Below are 15069 nucleotides of genomic sequence, written 5' to 3' on the forward strand. Positions count from 1 at the left end.
TGAATCTGTTTAAGTCACGTCTTCTGACTGGATCTTGAAGATCCTTATTTAAAACAAATGGTTTTCTCTCTCCCCCCATTCCTCAATGTATACATGCATATACATACGCACCTATTTAGATATGTTACATTCATTTCTTTAAAAAATGTAATAGATATCCTGTACTATTGTGGAGTAATTTTCACCTCCAACGACAAACGGGGAGAGAATACATTAACCAGATAGCAAATATGAAAATTCGGGACAGGGGATGAGGGTAATAGGTGTCTATGTAAGAAAAAGCTCCAAAAATTGGGACCTGTCCCTAGAAAATCGGGACATCAGGTCACCCGAGGAGAGAGAACGATGAGGCACTGAGTAGGGTTTCAGGATGTAGCCCTTACTGAATAATTTTCCTGAGCATTCCCCACCTGATTTTTCTTCTTCCGCAGATCACATGTAGCCAGGTTTTATGGGATTTCATTGCTTTTGCCCAAGTCAGGATTTGGTACTGCGGGCACAGCATTTCTTACCCAAGTGATTTACAATGTCTTCAGTGGAAATTCACCTGAAAAAGGACGGACTAAATCCCAATCAAGAACTTCACTTTTGTCCTTGTGTTCGTACTGAAACAAAACCTTTGTTGCTTGGCAGCCCATCAGTGATTTCTACATGTTCCTCACTGGAAGTCATAATGCTCCGTTTGTGACCTGTTGCTGTGGAGATATCGTGTCACAAACATGGGAGCATGATTTCAGAAGGCAAAAACAAAACAAAAGTCACCCAAAGTAGATGAACTCCTGACCAAGAACAATCCTTTTTTCATGCAAATGTCATTAATAATGAATACTGTGAGGGGAAGGGAGTAAGGGAGAAACTGATAGGGTGGTTTTTAAAAGTCATGTGAATATGCTTATATGAACACACCAGCATGTAAAGCAGCTATTTGTGAACTCAACAGTTAGTGAGACGTACAAAAGCAAACGGATATTACAGATTATATTTATACATTCAGGTTTGTTCCACCTCATGGAGCTAAAGATATTGAGATGTTTAGTCTATAAACCACTTGGCCAAACCTCAGAGATTAGATTTCAGGGGATGTCAATCTTTTTTGTAAACCCCAGAGTCAGAAGGCCAGGTCTGCATCCCCCCCCACGTATAAGAAAGAGGAAAGTCAAGCTCTTGGCAGATCTTATTTATATAAAATACAATTTTGCTTACCTACAGTTGCATATAGTGTGTTGTGTTGCATGATTTGGAGTTTATGTTCTGATTTTATGAATGATAATTGTTTGTTAATGTGAATGTATTTATGAAAGGGTACGTGTATTGTGTAACGTATACCTTTCACTGGTCACCCTGAGCTGATAGGCAATGGACTCTGGCTGAGAAGGGAACCCCTATTCAACTATGAGACCTGCAGGGCTCCACCCTGGGGTCCTGAGTTGCTCTGCGTTTCCCACCCAGAGGTTCTGATCCCTGTGCATAGCTGACCTTGTGTGACTGGACTGGCTGCAGCAGAGCTGACGTTGTGGGACTGGACACAGTTGCTGGTGCAGCTGACTTTCTGAGAACAGAATGGGTAGCCGCAACTCAGAGCAGGACTTAGTGGTACAAGATTTGCTGAGAACTGCCAGAGGGCAACCACCCCATCATGCCTACTTGACCACCACTGAATTCATGAATGAAGTTTCAGGCAGGTGGGGTTGTCTTTTGAATAAGAATTCTGGGCCTCAATAGTTGGGCAATTAATAATTGGGAGTGTGGGGTTGGTCATAGCCCAGCACACTGCCGAGGTTTTGCTAATGTTTTTTTTCTTTAATGTAAATATATGGTAATTTTGTTTTCCCAAATAAAAGATAATAGCGGTTTCATATTGCCAGGAATTCTTGAGTATTTGCCAATGGAGAAGAAACACCTGGCAAGGTGACCAAAAGATTTAAATTGCAAGCACCGAAAGCTAAGAAGAAAGATTTTAGGTGGGAGTTTGATTTACTTCACTAATTTTAGCAAGGATCCCCCCTACAGAAATCATGGGTCTGACCCTAGTAACTGTCATTGATACCTGGCAGTAGCATTACAATTCTGTTTATTAGTAGCAGTATCATCGTAGCATCTAGGAGCCCTAGCCATAGACCAGGACAATGACTCCAAGATCGTAAGCAATATCTGGAATACAGAAAGAACTACTAAAGGTAGCTAATAAACATGATATTTGCCATCTTATTTCTGGGAAGCAACTCATTATTGCTTTTGTTAAGAAAATGTGATTGAGTCAAACAAATATAATGCATAAGAATAATCTTCCTTATAGGGTTTGTACAGTATGAACAGTATAACTGGGTATTATCTGCACATACATGATACTGAAAACTCTGAAAAGAAAACATTTTAATTCTGAACAAAATAGAGCCTAAAAAAGAGCATGGCACATCCCAAGCAGTAACTAGAAATAAAACTGAAAAATTCCGTAGGGAGTATGCTGAAGCCAAGAAGATTTAAGCCAGTTCAAGAAGTACCAACTCAAAAGTCCAAATTAAATAGAAAAAGGTCAACAGCATCAAACAAGATCATATTATATGCTTTCATTTTTCTTCATTCTGTAAGTGGCTTATATTCTCCCACATCTCTTTTTAAAATTATTTTTGTTGCCTCACAAATCAGCAGTAGCAACTATCGTCACAAGTTGACTCTGATGAATGCCAGATAGGTGATACTTCTGAATCCAATACATCTCTGAAGGTTACTTGGCCAGAGAAGGCTAGAAAGCTCAACATGCTTGTGATACAGTTTGTCTGTCACCCCCAACGCCCCTAATTCTATTGTGTGTCTCTTTAACAACAGCATAAAATTATACTCTCTCAATATTCCATCATTATGAAATGCACAAAACTGATCAAAAGCTTCAATTCTTTAAATGTTTCTTTGCTTGACATAATCCCTAACTGTAATTTCATGGTCTTTAAGTATTGCATATTCAGTTTCTCTGAGCAACAAAAAAATTGCTGTGATTTCTCTTCCTTTCCTGGCTGCTGATTTACTCATGTAACACCAAGTCATTGTCTGTGTGTCATAGCATTTTCCAACCTACCTATTTGTTATCACTCATGTGTTTCAAAAAATTAGTTGTCTGCTAGGACTGTTGTACCACAGAATGATGTCTATATGGCAGATTATATGGCAGAAGTTGACTTCAGGATATTCTTGCTAATATCTTCCTTAAAAAACAAATCAAATTCGAGTGCTGTAAATTTTAATGCTTATAAACTACTATAAAATAATATACATTTTTCCTTTCTTCATTTATCATTGGACAGTGTTAGCAGGGAAGGGCCTTGCCTTGGCATACCAAAAGCACTTTTAATTTAACATTTCTGCTACCACAAATTTCTCAACCCCGGAGCCTCTTTCCACTTCCTTATGCTCTGTTGTCATGGTACTAAAAGCAATGACATGGCCTTGTCAAATCGTTTGCTGTTTGGAACATAATTTATGAGTATAACCAGCAGCCATGCATGAATAATATGCCCACAGTACTGTACAAATTCCAAGACAAAAAAAAAGTTTAAGATAGGGTCATGGTTAAGGATATATTGTCCCTTAAAACATCATCAGAATATGTTATAACATATGAAATGGCACAAACTAGATATTAAGGAAACACAATTAAATTTCCTCACTTCCAGAACACTTGAGGGAATGTGGAAGGAGCACAGCTGGGAGTTTCTTGAATATTTGAATTTAAGGCCAAGTCCTCTGAGGTGTTTAGCATCCCCACTGCTTGATGAATTCAATAGGAGTTGGCAGGCAGCGAGCATCCTCAGGATGCTTCAAGCAGCTTGCAGGATCAGGTCTTTATTTGGACAAGTGAAGCAAGGCCCCACACAAAACTCAATGGAAACTAACTTTGTTATGAGATCACTTTTGAATACCACTTCTGATCAAAATTTCAGGGACTGTTCCATGCATCAATGTGCAGAACCCTATTGATTTTGGTGAAAATTGGAAAACTGGAGAAGCCCAATTTCCACTGGTGTAAGAGGAAAATCAGTCCCATGTGGTGCCCATTTGGTGCTTTTCTATACTATTTTCCATACGTTTTTGTACCGCTCATCGCCTTAGTATCTGAGCGCCTTCCAGTAGCGCATTAAGCAACATGACTACACATCTAGCACCTGTTTCTGTGTGTGCTTGAGGCAGAGGAATCTCTTTGGCACCCCCTGCTGCCTACACATATCACAGGCAACAATATACTGCTCAACCCACGTCAGTAAAGAAGAATGCCGCACTCTAATACCTAAACACCTCATAGGAAGATATCATACAGGCTCCTATGAAAGGCCATTTTGATAATGTTGAACCTATGACCAATCCTTAGAGCTCCGATTTTACAGTAGGACAAGAATCCTTACTTAAGGATATACTCAAACACATTCTGAGACTGGCCCTACGCAGGCATGCAAGTTGGGGAACAATGGCACAAAAATCCTTTGACCCAGTGCATCCCCACACAGAGGCCAGACACAGTTCCAGTACGTTGGCTCAGGGAGCAAGGATTGCTCCAGGCTTATGCCAACATTGGTGCTAACTTCCACAAAGCAGTTAGGAAGGGGAGAGATGATGGATGACCCGATCTCCCTTTACCCTTGTCAGTAAGCCTGGTCCTCGGTGTGGGGAGAACGTGGACCACCATGGCCCAAATTCCCCCAAAAGAATTCTACCAGACTCGGACCCACCAAGGCAGTGCTGTAAAGGGACAGTCTAATCCACAGAATATAAAAAGAAGCAAATTAACTTCTCTCTAAAATACAGAACCCATTATCTAAATGATAAAATAAATTCTTCTTTGAATACAGAAGATATTTCTGGACTTAAACACAAGAAACAACTTTGCTGGCCAGGTTGAGGGTAAAATACAGAAACCAGTTCAATATCTTTTCACATAAGAAATTAGCTGATAGCTTTTGGAAAGTGCAAATTAACAACACAGTAGCTTCTTAGCTTAGACAAGGAAGAGGATGTGACCCAATATATGTTATATGGAAGCTTAATATTCAGCGTGTGTATGTGTAGGGGAGGGTATGTGAGAGAGAGTGAGCATGCACAAGCGTGGATCAGAGAGAGATTATTCACATGACAGTAAAAAAAGGGAAGAACATTTGTGTGTTCCAATTACAAGTTAATATGTTGAATTTTCAGTGTTTTTTTTCTTTAAACAGTAAAAAAAAAAAAAGGAGCGCTGCACAGTTTCAGAGTTAAAATTGTAACTTGACTCTGAATGAAGTAAATGGTCAGAGCTAAGCAAATATTTCCTTGTAACTTGTTTTATTTCGAATTCTCTTCCCCCAGTGAGGATGGAAGGAAAAAAACCTCAGCCTGTCATCACCAGCAAGAAATTGAGCCTGGACTGTTCATTTTTTTTTTTCTGTTCTTAATAGATAGATCAATGTCCTTAGTATTTTCTTTAAAAAACAAACAAACTGAGTGCTGTATGCTGGTCTGATTGCTGATCCCTGCTTTTTAAAAAACAGTTTATATTGTATTCTGTCTCTCTCCACTTACGCACCAACAATTAACAATAATCAGTTAGGGAGGCTTGTTTGGTTTGGTTTTTTTTTTTGTAAAAAAAGAGAAGGGACTCCTTGATTTAATTTGGAAACAATTATCTGAATGAGAGGAAATGTGGGAAACATATGGATAATCTCTTTTCTCTTCAGTCTAGAGATAAAGCATCCCTTTTCAATCATTTTCATCTCAATGTTTTGAGACAACAGCTTTTGTCTTCCTGCTCCATCTCATGTCAAGCAGACCCAAAATTAGGAACAAAGTTTTCCTTTCTTGGTAAATGAACTGATAGCAGGAACCAGTGATTTTATTAAAAAAACAAAACAGAATTTTTAACACTAATTTGGGGGCAGAGTATAACTTTCTTGTACCGCCTTTTCTTGTTTAAGTAATTGTTGCACTGTCCACACTCATAAGTCCACGTGCTGAATACCTATATAGACATCATAGTCATCAGCTATACCATGGAGGTCTGTACCTAATATATTACAGACTGGGACTCAATTGTGGGATTTGAATCTGGTCAAGGATGTGATTTGCTGAAATGAGAGGACTGTGTAAGAGCTTTGAGATCTTGAGATGGAAAGCATACTATAAGGTCAATTATTGTAAGTACCACTGCCCTCTTGTGATTTGTATTTTAGAAGGTAAATTGCTTACGACCACTGATACTTATTGGAGATTTTCTTTTAGCTCAACTGGTATAGCATTTGGAGCCGAAGGGATTGGGTATATTCTATGTACAATTTAAATAGCGACTACTGTTGTTTTTCAGCACATGGATTCTGAGCGAGAGGGAGCTTTGCAGTAACTGAGTGAAACCCCTCCTAACAGCTAATACTTCTAATCTGTTTATACTCAAGGTGACTTTCTCCTTGAACAAATGCCATTGTAAGTGTAGGGTTTAAAAGAGGCAACCCAGTCTTTTTTTGAGGCATCTATTTCTTAATAATACTGGAGAAGGCAAGTAAAAGGTGAAATCAAGATAATGCGTGTCATCGGATATTCTAACTAAATTGGCTTGTGAATTCCAAGCTACTAAATTTTTCTAATTTGTATTTATTATTTGCTGTTGCAGTAGTAAATGTTGAAGGGCTCTGTTAATATTAAGATGCTATGAGAGAGACGGGTAAGAATACTAAGCAATCTGTCCCTTGGGTATTTATTAGTATCAAAACAACAGTATCTGACCTACCACAACAGCTCGCTCCCACTGAGATATCCTTTTCAAACTGCAATATTGTCTGACACCTTTCTAAAATTATCTCTCTCTTAGTCATTGGGACATTGAGGGTAATCATTTATGAGTGCACCATAAATCCTAGAAATTCTAATTCTTTCTGAGAAACCATGATTTATTTCTTTTAATTTCTCTGAAATACCAAGGACTTTAAACAAATGGATTGTCAAACAAATGCATATTTATTATTTCCTGAGGAATATTGTTTAGTTATTACAACAGCACTGTCGCTGCTAGACTTCTCAAGGAAGAGCTTTTCAACCATTTAGTGGTCTCATTCTCCTTTACACCAAGGCCCCTTTACACTGCTCTGGCAATGCAATTACATACTGCTGAATTTAGAAGCTTAGAATCATAGATATTAAAGATGCTATCCAAAAATATATTAAGCAATGTAATCCATCCCGATGCCAAGAACAATTGTTTCCTAGAGTACACTTTCTATTGCTTTGTTCAGTCTTGTTTTAGATGTGCCAAATGATGGGCTTTTCATCACTTCCTTGAGGAGATTACGTTTCAGTACATCTTACTCAGGAAGTATTTCCAGGTATTCAGTCTAAAAGTTCCTTTTTTAGTTTTACCCTCATACTGCTAGTTTTCCCCCATGCAACAACTTACATAAATCTTCTCCTTCTTTGATGTTCAAACCTTTCATATACTTCTAGACAGCTTTCATGTTCCCCTTTAGTCATTGCTTAGCCAAGTTAAATATTAACTCCTGCAAACTTTCCTCAGTCCTGCTAACCATTATCTTTTTTTTTTTCTCTTCTCTGATCTCCCTCTAATTTGTTAATATATTTCTGGTTTTGTGGTGCCCAGAACTCAACCCAATATTCCAGCTACCCTTCCACTATAAGTACAGAGGAGAAACTTTCACCTGCCTACTGCCACATGCCCCGAGAATGCAGTCAAAAACCATGTTGGCCTTTTTGGCTGCTTTATTGCACTGCAAATTAATATCTAACCTGGTGATTACTATCAGCCTTAGATCTGTTTCAGAATTGCTGCTTTCCAAACCAGTGTAGAAAAGTTGACTCACCATTGGCATGGAACCTAATGGCCAGGGGTGGTATAGCAACTGCTTTCTCTCTCTCTGTTGCTCCACTCCTGCGGTGGTCTGCCTCCTCCCGACTCGGCCCTCTGTCTGGGTCATGTTGAAGTCCACCCCTTCTCAGGTAATAAAGTCAAACAAACCAGAGTTCAACAAACAATTCTAAGACCTTCTGCCAAGTCTTTTGCCCCTGACTTTGGGCCAACTGCCCTTATCCCCTTACATCGGGGGGCGTCACTACACCTTCCCAGTGGAAGGTAGGGGAACCCATGCCCACTGTCTACACTTCATTCCAGTCCAGGGACCCTGAGATGAGTAGCCAAAGTCTGCTCTGTTAGAAACTTTGCTGCTGCCAGCTTGGACTCCTGCCATTAGCCTTTCTTCAGGTCTTTCTCCCCGCCCCTTCCTGGTCTCTTTGTAACAACCAACACTTCCCAGAGCTTCTCCCCACAGATCCAATTCCTACCCTTGTCCTAGGGTCAGCCACAGGAACTTCCTCCGATCCTGTATCTTCCCTCCCCAGGCTTCCTCCTCACTCTACAGGCCTTCCTTCCAAAAGTCTTTTCTACTAACCTACTTCCCCAGAGTGACTGCACAGTGATTCTCTTTCTCTTTGAAAGTCTCTCAAGCTTCAGTTCCAAATGCCCCTTAGGCTTTACTGTTTCAGCGTTTTGGGCTTTACTGCCTCCTAGCCCAGGCTTCACTGCCCCTGGCCACCCACATGTCCTTCTGGCTTAGGACTCTCTAGTTCAAGCTCCAGGCTTCAAGTCTCCTAGGCTTCTCTCTTCGTCTTCATTAATTATGCCTAACAACCCTCCAGGTGCCACCTAATGGACTCAGGCTCTGTTAACCCATGGTTAACCAGTGTTGTGTTTATACACCCCCATCACAGTAGGTTTCTCTTTGCCATGGAGCATCTGTGTCTGATCATTTACCCTTAGATATCTTAGCTTATGTTTTTCAAGTTGAATCTTAGTTTGCTGCCATCTCCATGTTTCAAATTTTCCTGGCCCAACACACAAGTATTCATTGGTGTTACCCAGTTAGTATCATCTGATAATTTCATCAACCCTCCACCTCCAGAGCCTGAATAAAGATGTCAAACAAGGTTGGACCTAGCCCACACTACTGTGGCACCACGCTGAATATCCACTGATAATTAGCCATGGTTTATGGTCCATCATTCACATTTTAATCTATGTGCAAGTTTTCATAGCCCTAGCAAATTGTACGTATTTTGCAAGTAGGATTTCATGAGACAATATCAAATGCCTGAAAAGAATGCAAATATAATTGTTCATTATAAACACTTGTTGCTTATTGCTTATGGGTCCATTGTCTCTTAATACTTAAGTATTTTTCCTGTCTTAATATTTGTTCCATTATTTTACTAGGGACTGGAATTAAATTTACTAGAGACAAGGATAATTCTTTCTTTCTTTCTTTCTTTCTTTCTTTCCAATTGAATATTGGTACTATATTTGCTTTTCTGCAGCCAAGCACCTGCCAGTTTCAGACATTATTGTTAACGATTCAGCAAGTTCACCGGCAAATTTCCTTAACAGAGTGAAATGCACATTTTCCAGCCCTCCTGATATGTTTCTGATAGGTCTGAGTTTCCCAAGTATTCCCTCCATATCTCTTTAATATGAGTAGCTTATGTGAGATCTTCATTATATCTTTTATTTTTCCTGATAAAAACAGATTGTAAAAAATGTCAGTATCTCAATGATTTTAGAAACATCATTAATTTCATATCCTTACATTTTTATTTCCTTAATCCCTTTCATTAGCATTAATCAGATTAATCCCAAAATTTCTACTACCCTTAAAGTCGTCCCTCACGTTTCATCCATCACAGTTCATTAATGAACTACGATGATTGCTAATGCGGAAGTTGGCAGAGAGAGCATTTAGGTCCACTGTATCAACAATGGAGTATAAAAGTTGATTATACAGTCGTCCTAAACCATGAATAGGGTGGTCTGAAGACTGAACTGTACTCTTCCTTACAGGCACCTGGAATTGCCCAAGTTTCTTCAGCCTCCAAGGGCAGACCATCAAAACAGGCAGGAAACATGCCTCTCAAGCCCACACAAGCCCTGCAACCATGAAAACAAACTGGTCCAGAATAACCATCATCTGTGTGGACACGGAAGGACTCCCACCATCACCACAGTGAAAATAACTGAAATTAGTGATCGGTGAAATGATAATAAATGGTCAAACAATGTTTCACATATGTATATATTTCCACTAGAGTTAGTTCAGAGTGCAAATGGAGGAGGGAGTGGAAAATTGCAACAACAAAAAATCCACAAACATTTTTCATTCTCTTCCTCCCCCCTGACCCCCACCCCCCACCATTTTTTTCACATTTTCTAATGGTTGCAAGTTTTTTTGGACAGCTCTAATTCTTAATGACTAGCCTGGTGGCTGCTGCCATAAGCCTACTATAGCTTTTTCTGCCAAATGGATATTCCAGGCTAGCAATTAAAAGTTTGGTTACAGCATTATGGGACTTTTATGCGCTACAGAGAATGTTTTCTCAGCCTGATGCATTTCCCATATTTGGCTGCATATTTGTCTTTATTGCAACTTAAATTCTCTAATAGAAGTGGACAAATATGGATGTGTAGACCATCTCTTGCACAAAACATACCACAATATGTAATTCCGAGTTGCAAACATGTAGCCTAGTTTTTGCAATTGCAATTTCATAAGAGACTCCTAAAGAGAATTTTGGCTACAACATAGCAGAACTAGTTCAGGCAACAAAGAGACTGGTAGACTTTCCACCAGTATTAGCTGCTAGAGAATATATTCTTTGGTAAACTTCATGCATACACATCTTCACTTATCCTCTGAAGAGTTAACATAACAATAAGTAGTGGATAGATTAACAGAGTTTCTGGGTTACTCCCAAGTACTGAGTTAGGTTGGCGTAAATAACATTTTCAGACATATACCATATCTATCACAAAAGCTTCATTGGGTTATGTTAATTAGAGATAGCTTCATAGGCCCTTCTAAAAAGGAAATATCATCAGAAAGAAAAAGAGAAAAGTATCTCATGCTTGTTTCTCTTTTTATGTTCATGTCCACTAATCTAACAATTTAAATTTACAGCCTTCTTCAGTCATCCAGTACATTTAAGCCAAAGCCCCAGTGTAAACAATATACTCTACAACTGCTGAACAGCTTTCATATGGCTACTAAATAAGGGAAAGAATATGATAAAACTATAACAAATATCAAGCTATTTACCCATCAATTTGTACCAGAATCATAACTCTAGCATTTAAGCACCTAAAATGGTTACTATGAGCCAAATCCTGGAGACCTTATTTTCTAAAAAAATAAGTTTTAATATTCTCCAAGAAATAAATGAATAAAGGATTCCAAGGATCAGGCCCTCAATATATGATGAGTAAAAAGTTCGTTTCAATAGACAGCTTTTAGCCTAGCAACAAATGCATAATATTAGATAAAAATATTTTCTGTGGTCACATTTTATTCAAATTTCCCCCTGCCCAAAAGATGTTAAGTACCTATTTTTCATGCCAGGAATATCCTACTGTTAACTATAACAAACAGAAATAAATGCAATTATGTTCTTATAATGACTTTTTAAAAAATAAGATGAACACTTGAGCAGTAATACTAATAAACCATCAATGATGAAGACAAAAGTCCTCTTTTGGTCTATAGGACAATACACACACAATTGCATGTGAGATTCATATGTTCCCTGCATAGAATACTATACAGTCTTTCCAGAGGCTAAAACATATGCCAGAGTATGATGAATCGTATCAGTTAATCTGGGGATTTTCTTCATGGTCTAATAACTTAATTTCATTTAGACACTCACGCTGGAATTGGATAAATAAAGGTCCTTTTGTGCCCCAAATGCCAGAGGTTTTTTTTTAAAAAGTTATTCTTTAGCCAAAATACTAGGTCAAATAATGGGTGACCACATACATATTTAGAAGTAACTGATCTGAATTAACATGCTACAGTCTTGTTAGGTACTTCTTGGACATTATGAGTTACTGTTCTGCAAGTACCCTCAGAAATACAGCCTGCACCTTCAGGCCATGTCGAGGAAGTTCTAGGGTCAGCCATGATATCTCTTGTAGCATGGCATCAATGTAGTTTTGCTGCCATAGCCAAGGAAGAGGGGACGAACATGGAAAACGCTTGGGTGTCTGACTCAGTGTGGGAGTACATTGCCTCTGCATACAGGTGGCCCTGGGCTTCAGTAAATGCCCTGGAATCTGTGCAGCTCCCTGAGGACACACCAGGTCACAGGGTGCCAAGTCCTGCCCTTCCTCTCCTATCATGGGATGATGTGGCAGAACCTCCATAAGCGGCTCTTCGAGAAGACTCCTTCTCCAGATCCCTCACAAGAATTTTACGACGAGAAGGGTGATCTGGCCCCATATTAAGGGACAGCTTCTTCCCTCTACAGTTCTTCCAGTTAAGAATAGGCCCTTAATCAATAGATGTTGGTGGAGGGGCAAGGTGAAGGAGGCAGGAAAGAGAGTACTGCCAGCTTCATATTAAATAGAAGGCAGGATGGGCTCAGAGCCAGGATGGTCCAAGGGGAGTAGGAATGACACAATATTGCATGTACCTTATTTCCTCTTTCAACAGGATCAGCATTCAGTTGCCTAACACCTGTGTGGAGTTGGCTGGGGACGTGGCCTCCTCCCCAGCTGGCAGACGACAACCCTTGAGAATCATTGTGCATCAACCATCATGGAAGCTGAGCTGCATTCCTCCTGGTGATCTCCTGAGGACTCAGAAGTAAATGTGTCCTGATGTTGCAATGAAGGAATAGGAAGAAAAAGATTCTTTTTTTCTCTCTCTCTCCCACACACACAGATCCATGCAGCCCAGGGCAGCATATGGCCCACACTGACTAAACAGCTATACTTTGGATTTCACTCCTGTTTTGAAATGTAAAGTTTAGCATTTCCTTCCCCTGCCCATTCCCCTTTAGAGTAAATACAAAATTTAAAAAACTAAACACAAACATGTCTGGTCAAAAGTTCTGACTTTTTTTTTTTTTTACAAGTAAAATAAGATGCTGCCGTGTACTTTAGGGGTTAAATAGACTTTTACATTGTAATTAGAGTGTAAGTGACAAATAGGTTAATAGCCATATTTAGAAACTAACAAAATACTTCATGATATGACATTGTACCCAGGCACTTGTTAGTCACTTCTAGTATTTAACTAATAGTATTAATGCTGCTGTGTTAACAATAAAATAAGTAAATGTTATATTCTGTTTAAAAGCTCTCACATGCTATCATCGTGTTTCCCTTGCTTCACATGACCTTATTTTTATGTGATCCAAAGCAATCAAATTTTACAAAGAATTTTGTTGCAAAACTGTCAGCTGCACTCTGAAAAGTACATAGCAACTATTTCTATATACAGCACTTTCAAGAAACAAGACGTTTGCTAATGGATCTTAACTATCATAATTTAAAACACAACAATAATTTGTGTACTGATTTTAACACTTTAACCGTGTTTTATTGCCTTCTAACAACAGCAGAGTAAGTGTAAGTTCATTTACTATAAAATACATGGCATTTAATGTATAGTAATACTAAAGGAACTTACACAATAGTATATTGCTAGTAACCATAATTCTTGTCAATGAGGAAGATTGACACTAACGTCAGAATTAAAGTGTAATCTTAAAGTGAAAAAAAGCCTGTAGTAAATTACAATGTAATTTCATTTTCATGTACAGAACATAAATGTACTTCTAAGTAACCCAAGTGTTTTAAACTAAAAGTAATCAAGAGAGAATACCATATTTTTTTAATGTGGAAGTTCAGAAGGTCTCATGATAGCAGCATTATCACTCCAGCTAAAGAAAATGCTACATTAACTTACATGTTTTGTATATATGGTTTCACACTCCTCTGTCAGATCTGGCAGACACAATTTCTGTTACTCTCTCATTTTAGCATTTCAGCAGTATGAGCCAGCAAATGAAATTATATTCCTTCCCTTTTATGGCTCTCTGCACAGTCCTGGCTTGAATAGGAGAGTTTTGGTAGATTGTGATGAATCTTTAGCAAGCTAATGTTGAACATCTTAAGTTTCTGTTACAAATGTTTTACCAGGCTGAAATACATGCTTTTGCACACTGTACAGTACTCTCTGCAGCAGCAAAAGTAACACAATATTTCTAGGACAATTGTTTATACTGTTAAGAACTTCAAAGTCTTTTGACTGCTACCGTAGATGTCATTTAACAAATATTTTTGTAAACAGCCAAGTTCTACCCTCATTCCATCTGTGGCATGTCTGTTGAGCTCAACAGGAGTTCTACACAAAGATCAAGAGGAGAAGATGACCTTTTGTTTGGAAAATCAACAAAGGATATTATACAGATGATTACAACTAAATGTTTAGACATATTCTTCCTTTTTTGTTCTCACCAGTTTAGAGAATAAAACGCAATCCATACTCTGTGCCAAAATTTGGGTATTTTGGGAGCTCTAGTATCAGAGGATAGACATAAACACTTGAACAGGAAAATGATCAAAATGCCTCCCCCAAAAGAAGTAGTAGTTTTATTTTGTTTTGTTTTTTTAAAGCTGACATGGTTACTTGCCATAAAAAGGAATTAGTCTTTAGAGATCCATTTGCCTAGTAACACACTTTGTTACCAGAGGAATAAAAAATTAAGTTTAAAAAATGTGGTTAGTAGAATGTTTCCACATTTCTGCATATTTCTTCCCTTTTCAAGGTAGGACAGCCAAATATTCTTGCAAAAATGGGTCTACAGAACAACAAATCACTGGATAATATTAATTCCTGATGATGTCCTGTTGGAACTCCTGAAGTGGCTCTGTATAAATGCCACCAGTTGAACGGGTACACTATGTAAACAAACAAAAAAATGGGGGGTGGGATATTCAGACAAAGTGAAATAATTGGAACCGAGAGACAATAAAAAGAATACATAGTGGCACTGATACAGAACCACACAGAATTACTAATGGGAAATCATGATAGGGATTAACAATGTAGTGTGATTTGCTAGACTGTTCTTGTAAGAATACTTAGCTGTCCTTCTTTACGAGGGAAGAAATATGCAGAAGCTGAAACACTGAGCCGTTCTGCTTCCCACATTTTTCTTTCCCTGATAATAAATGCCACTACTTGCTATGCATTGAGGCAACTTTTTAAGTTTTCC

The sequence above is a fragment of the Chelonia mydas genome, chromosome 9 (assembly GCF_015237465.2).
Source record: "Chelonia mydas isolate rCheMyd1 chromosome 9, rCheMyd1.pri.v2, whole genome shotgun sequence".
NCBI classification, from domain to species: Eukaryota; Metazoa; Chordata; order Testudines; family Cheloniidae; genus Chelonia; species Chelonia mydas.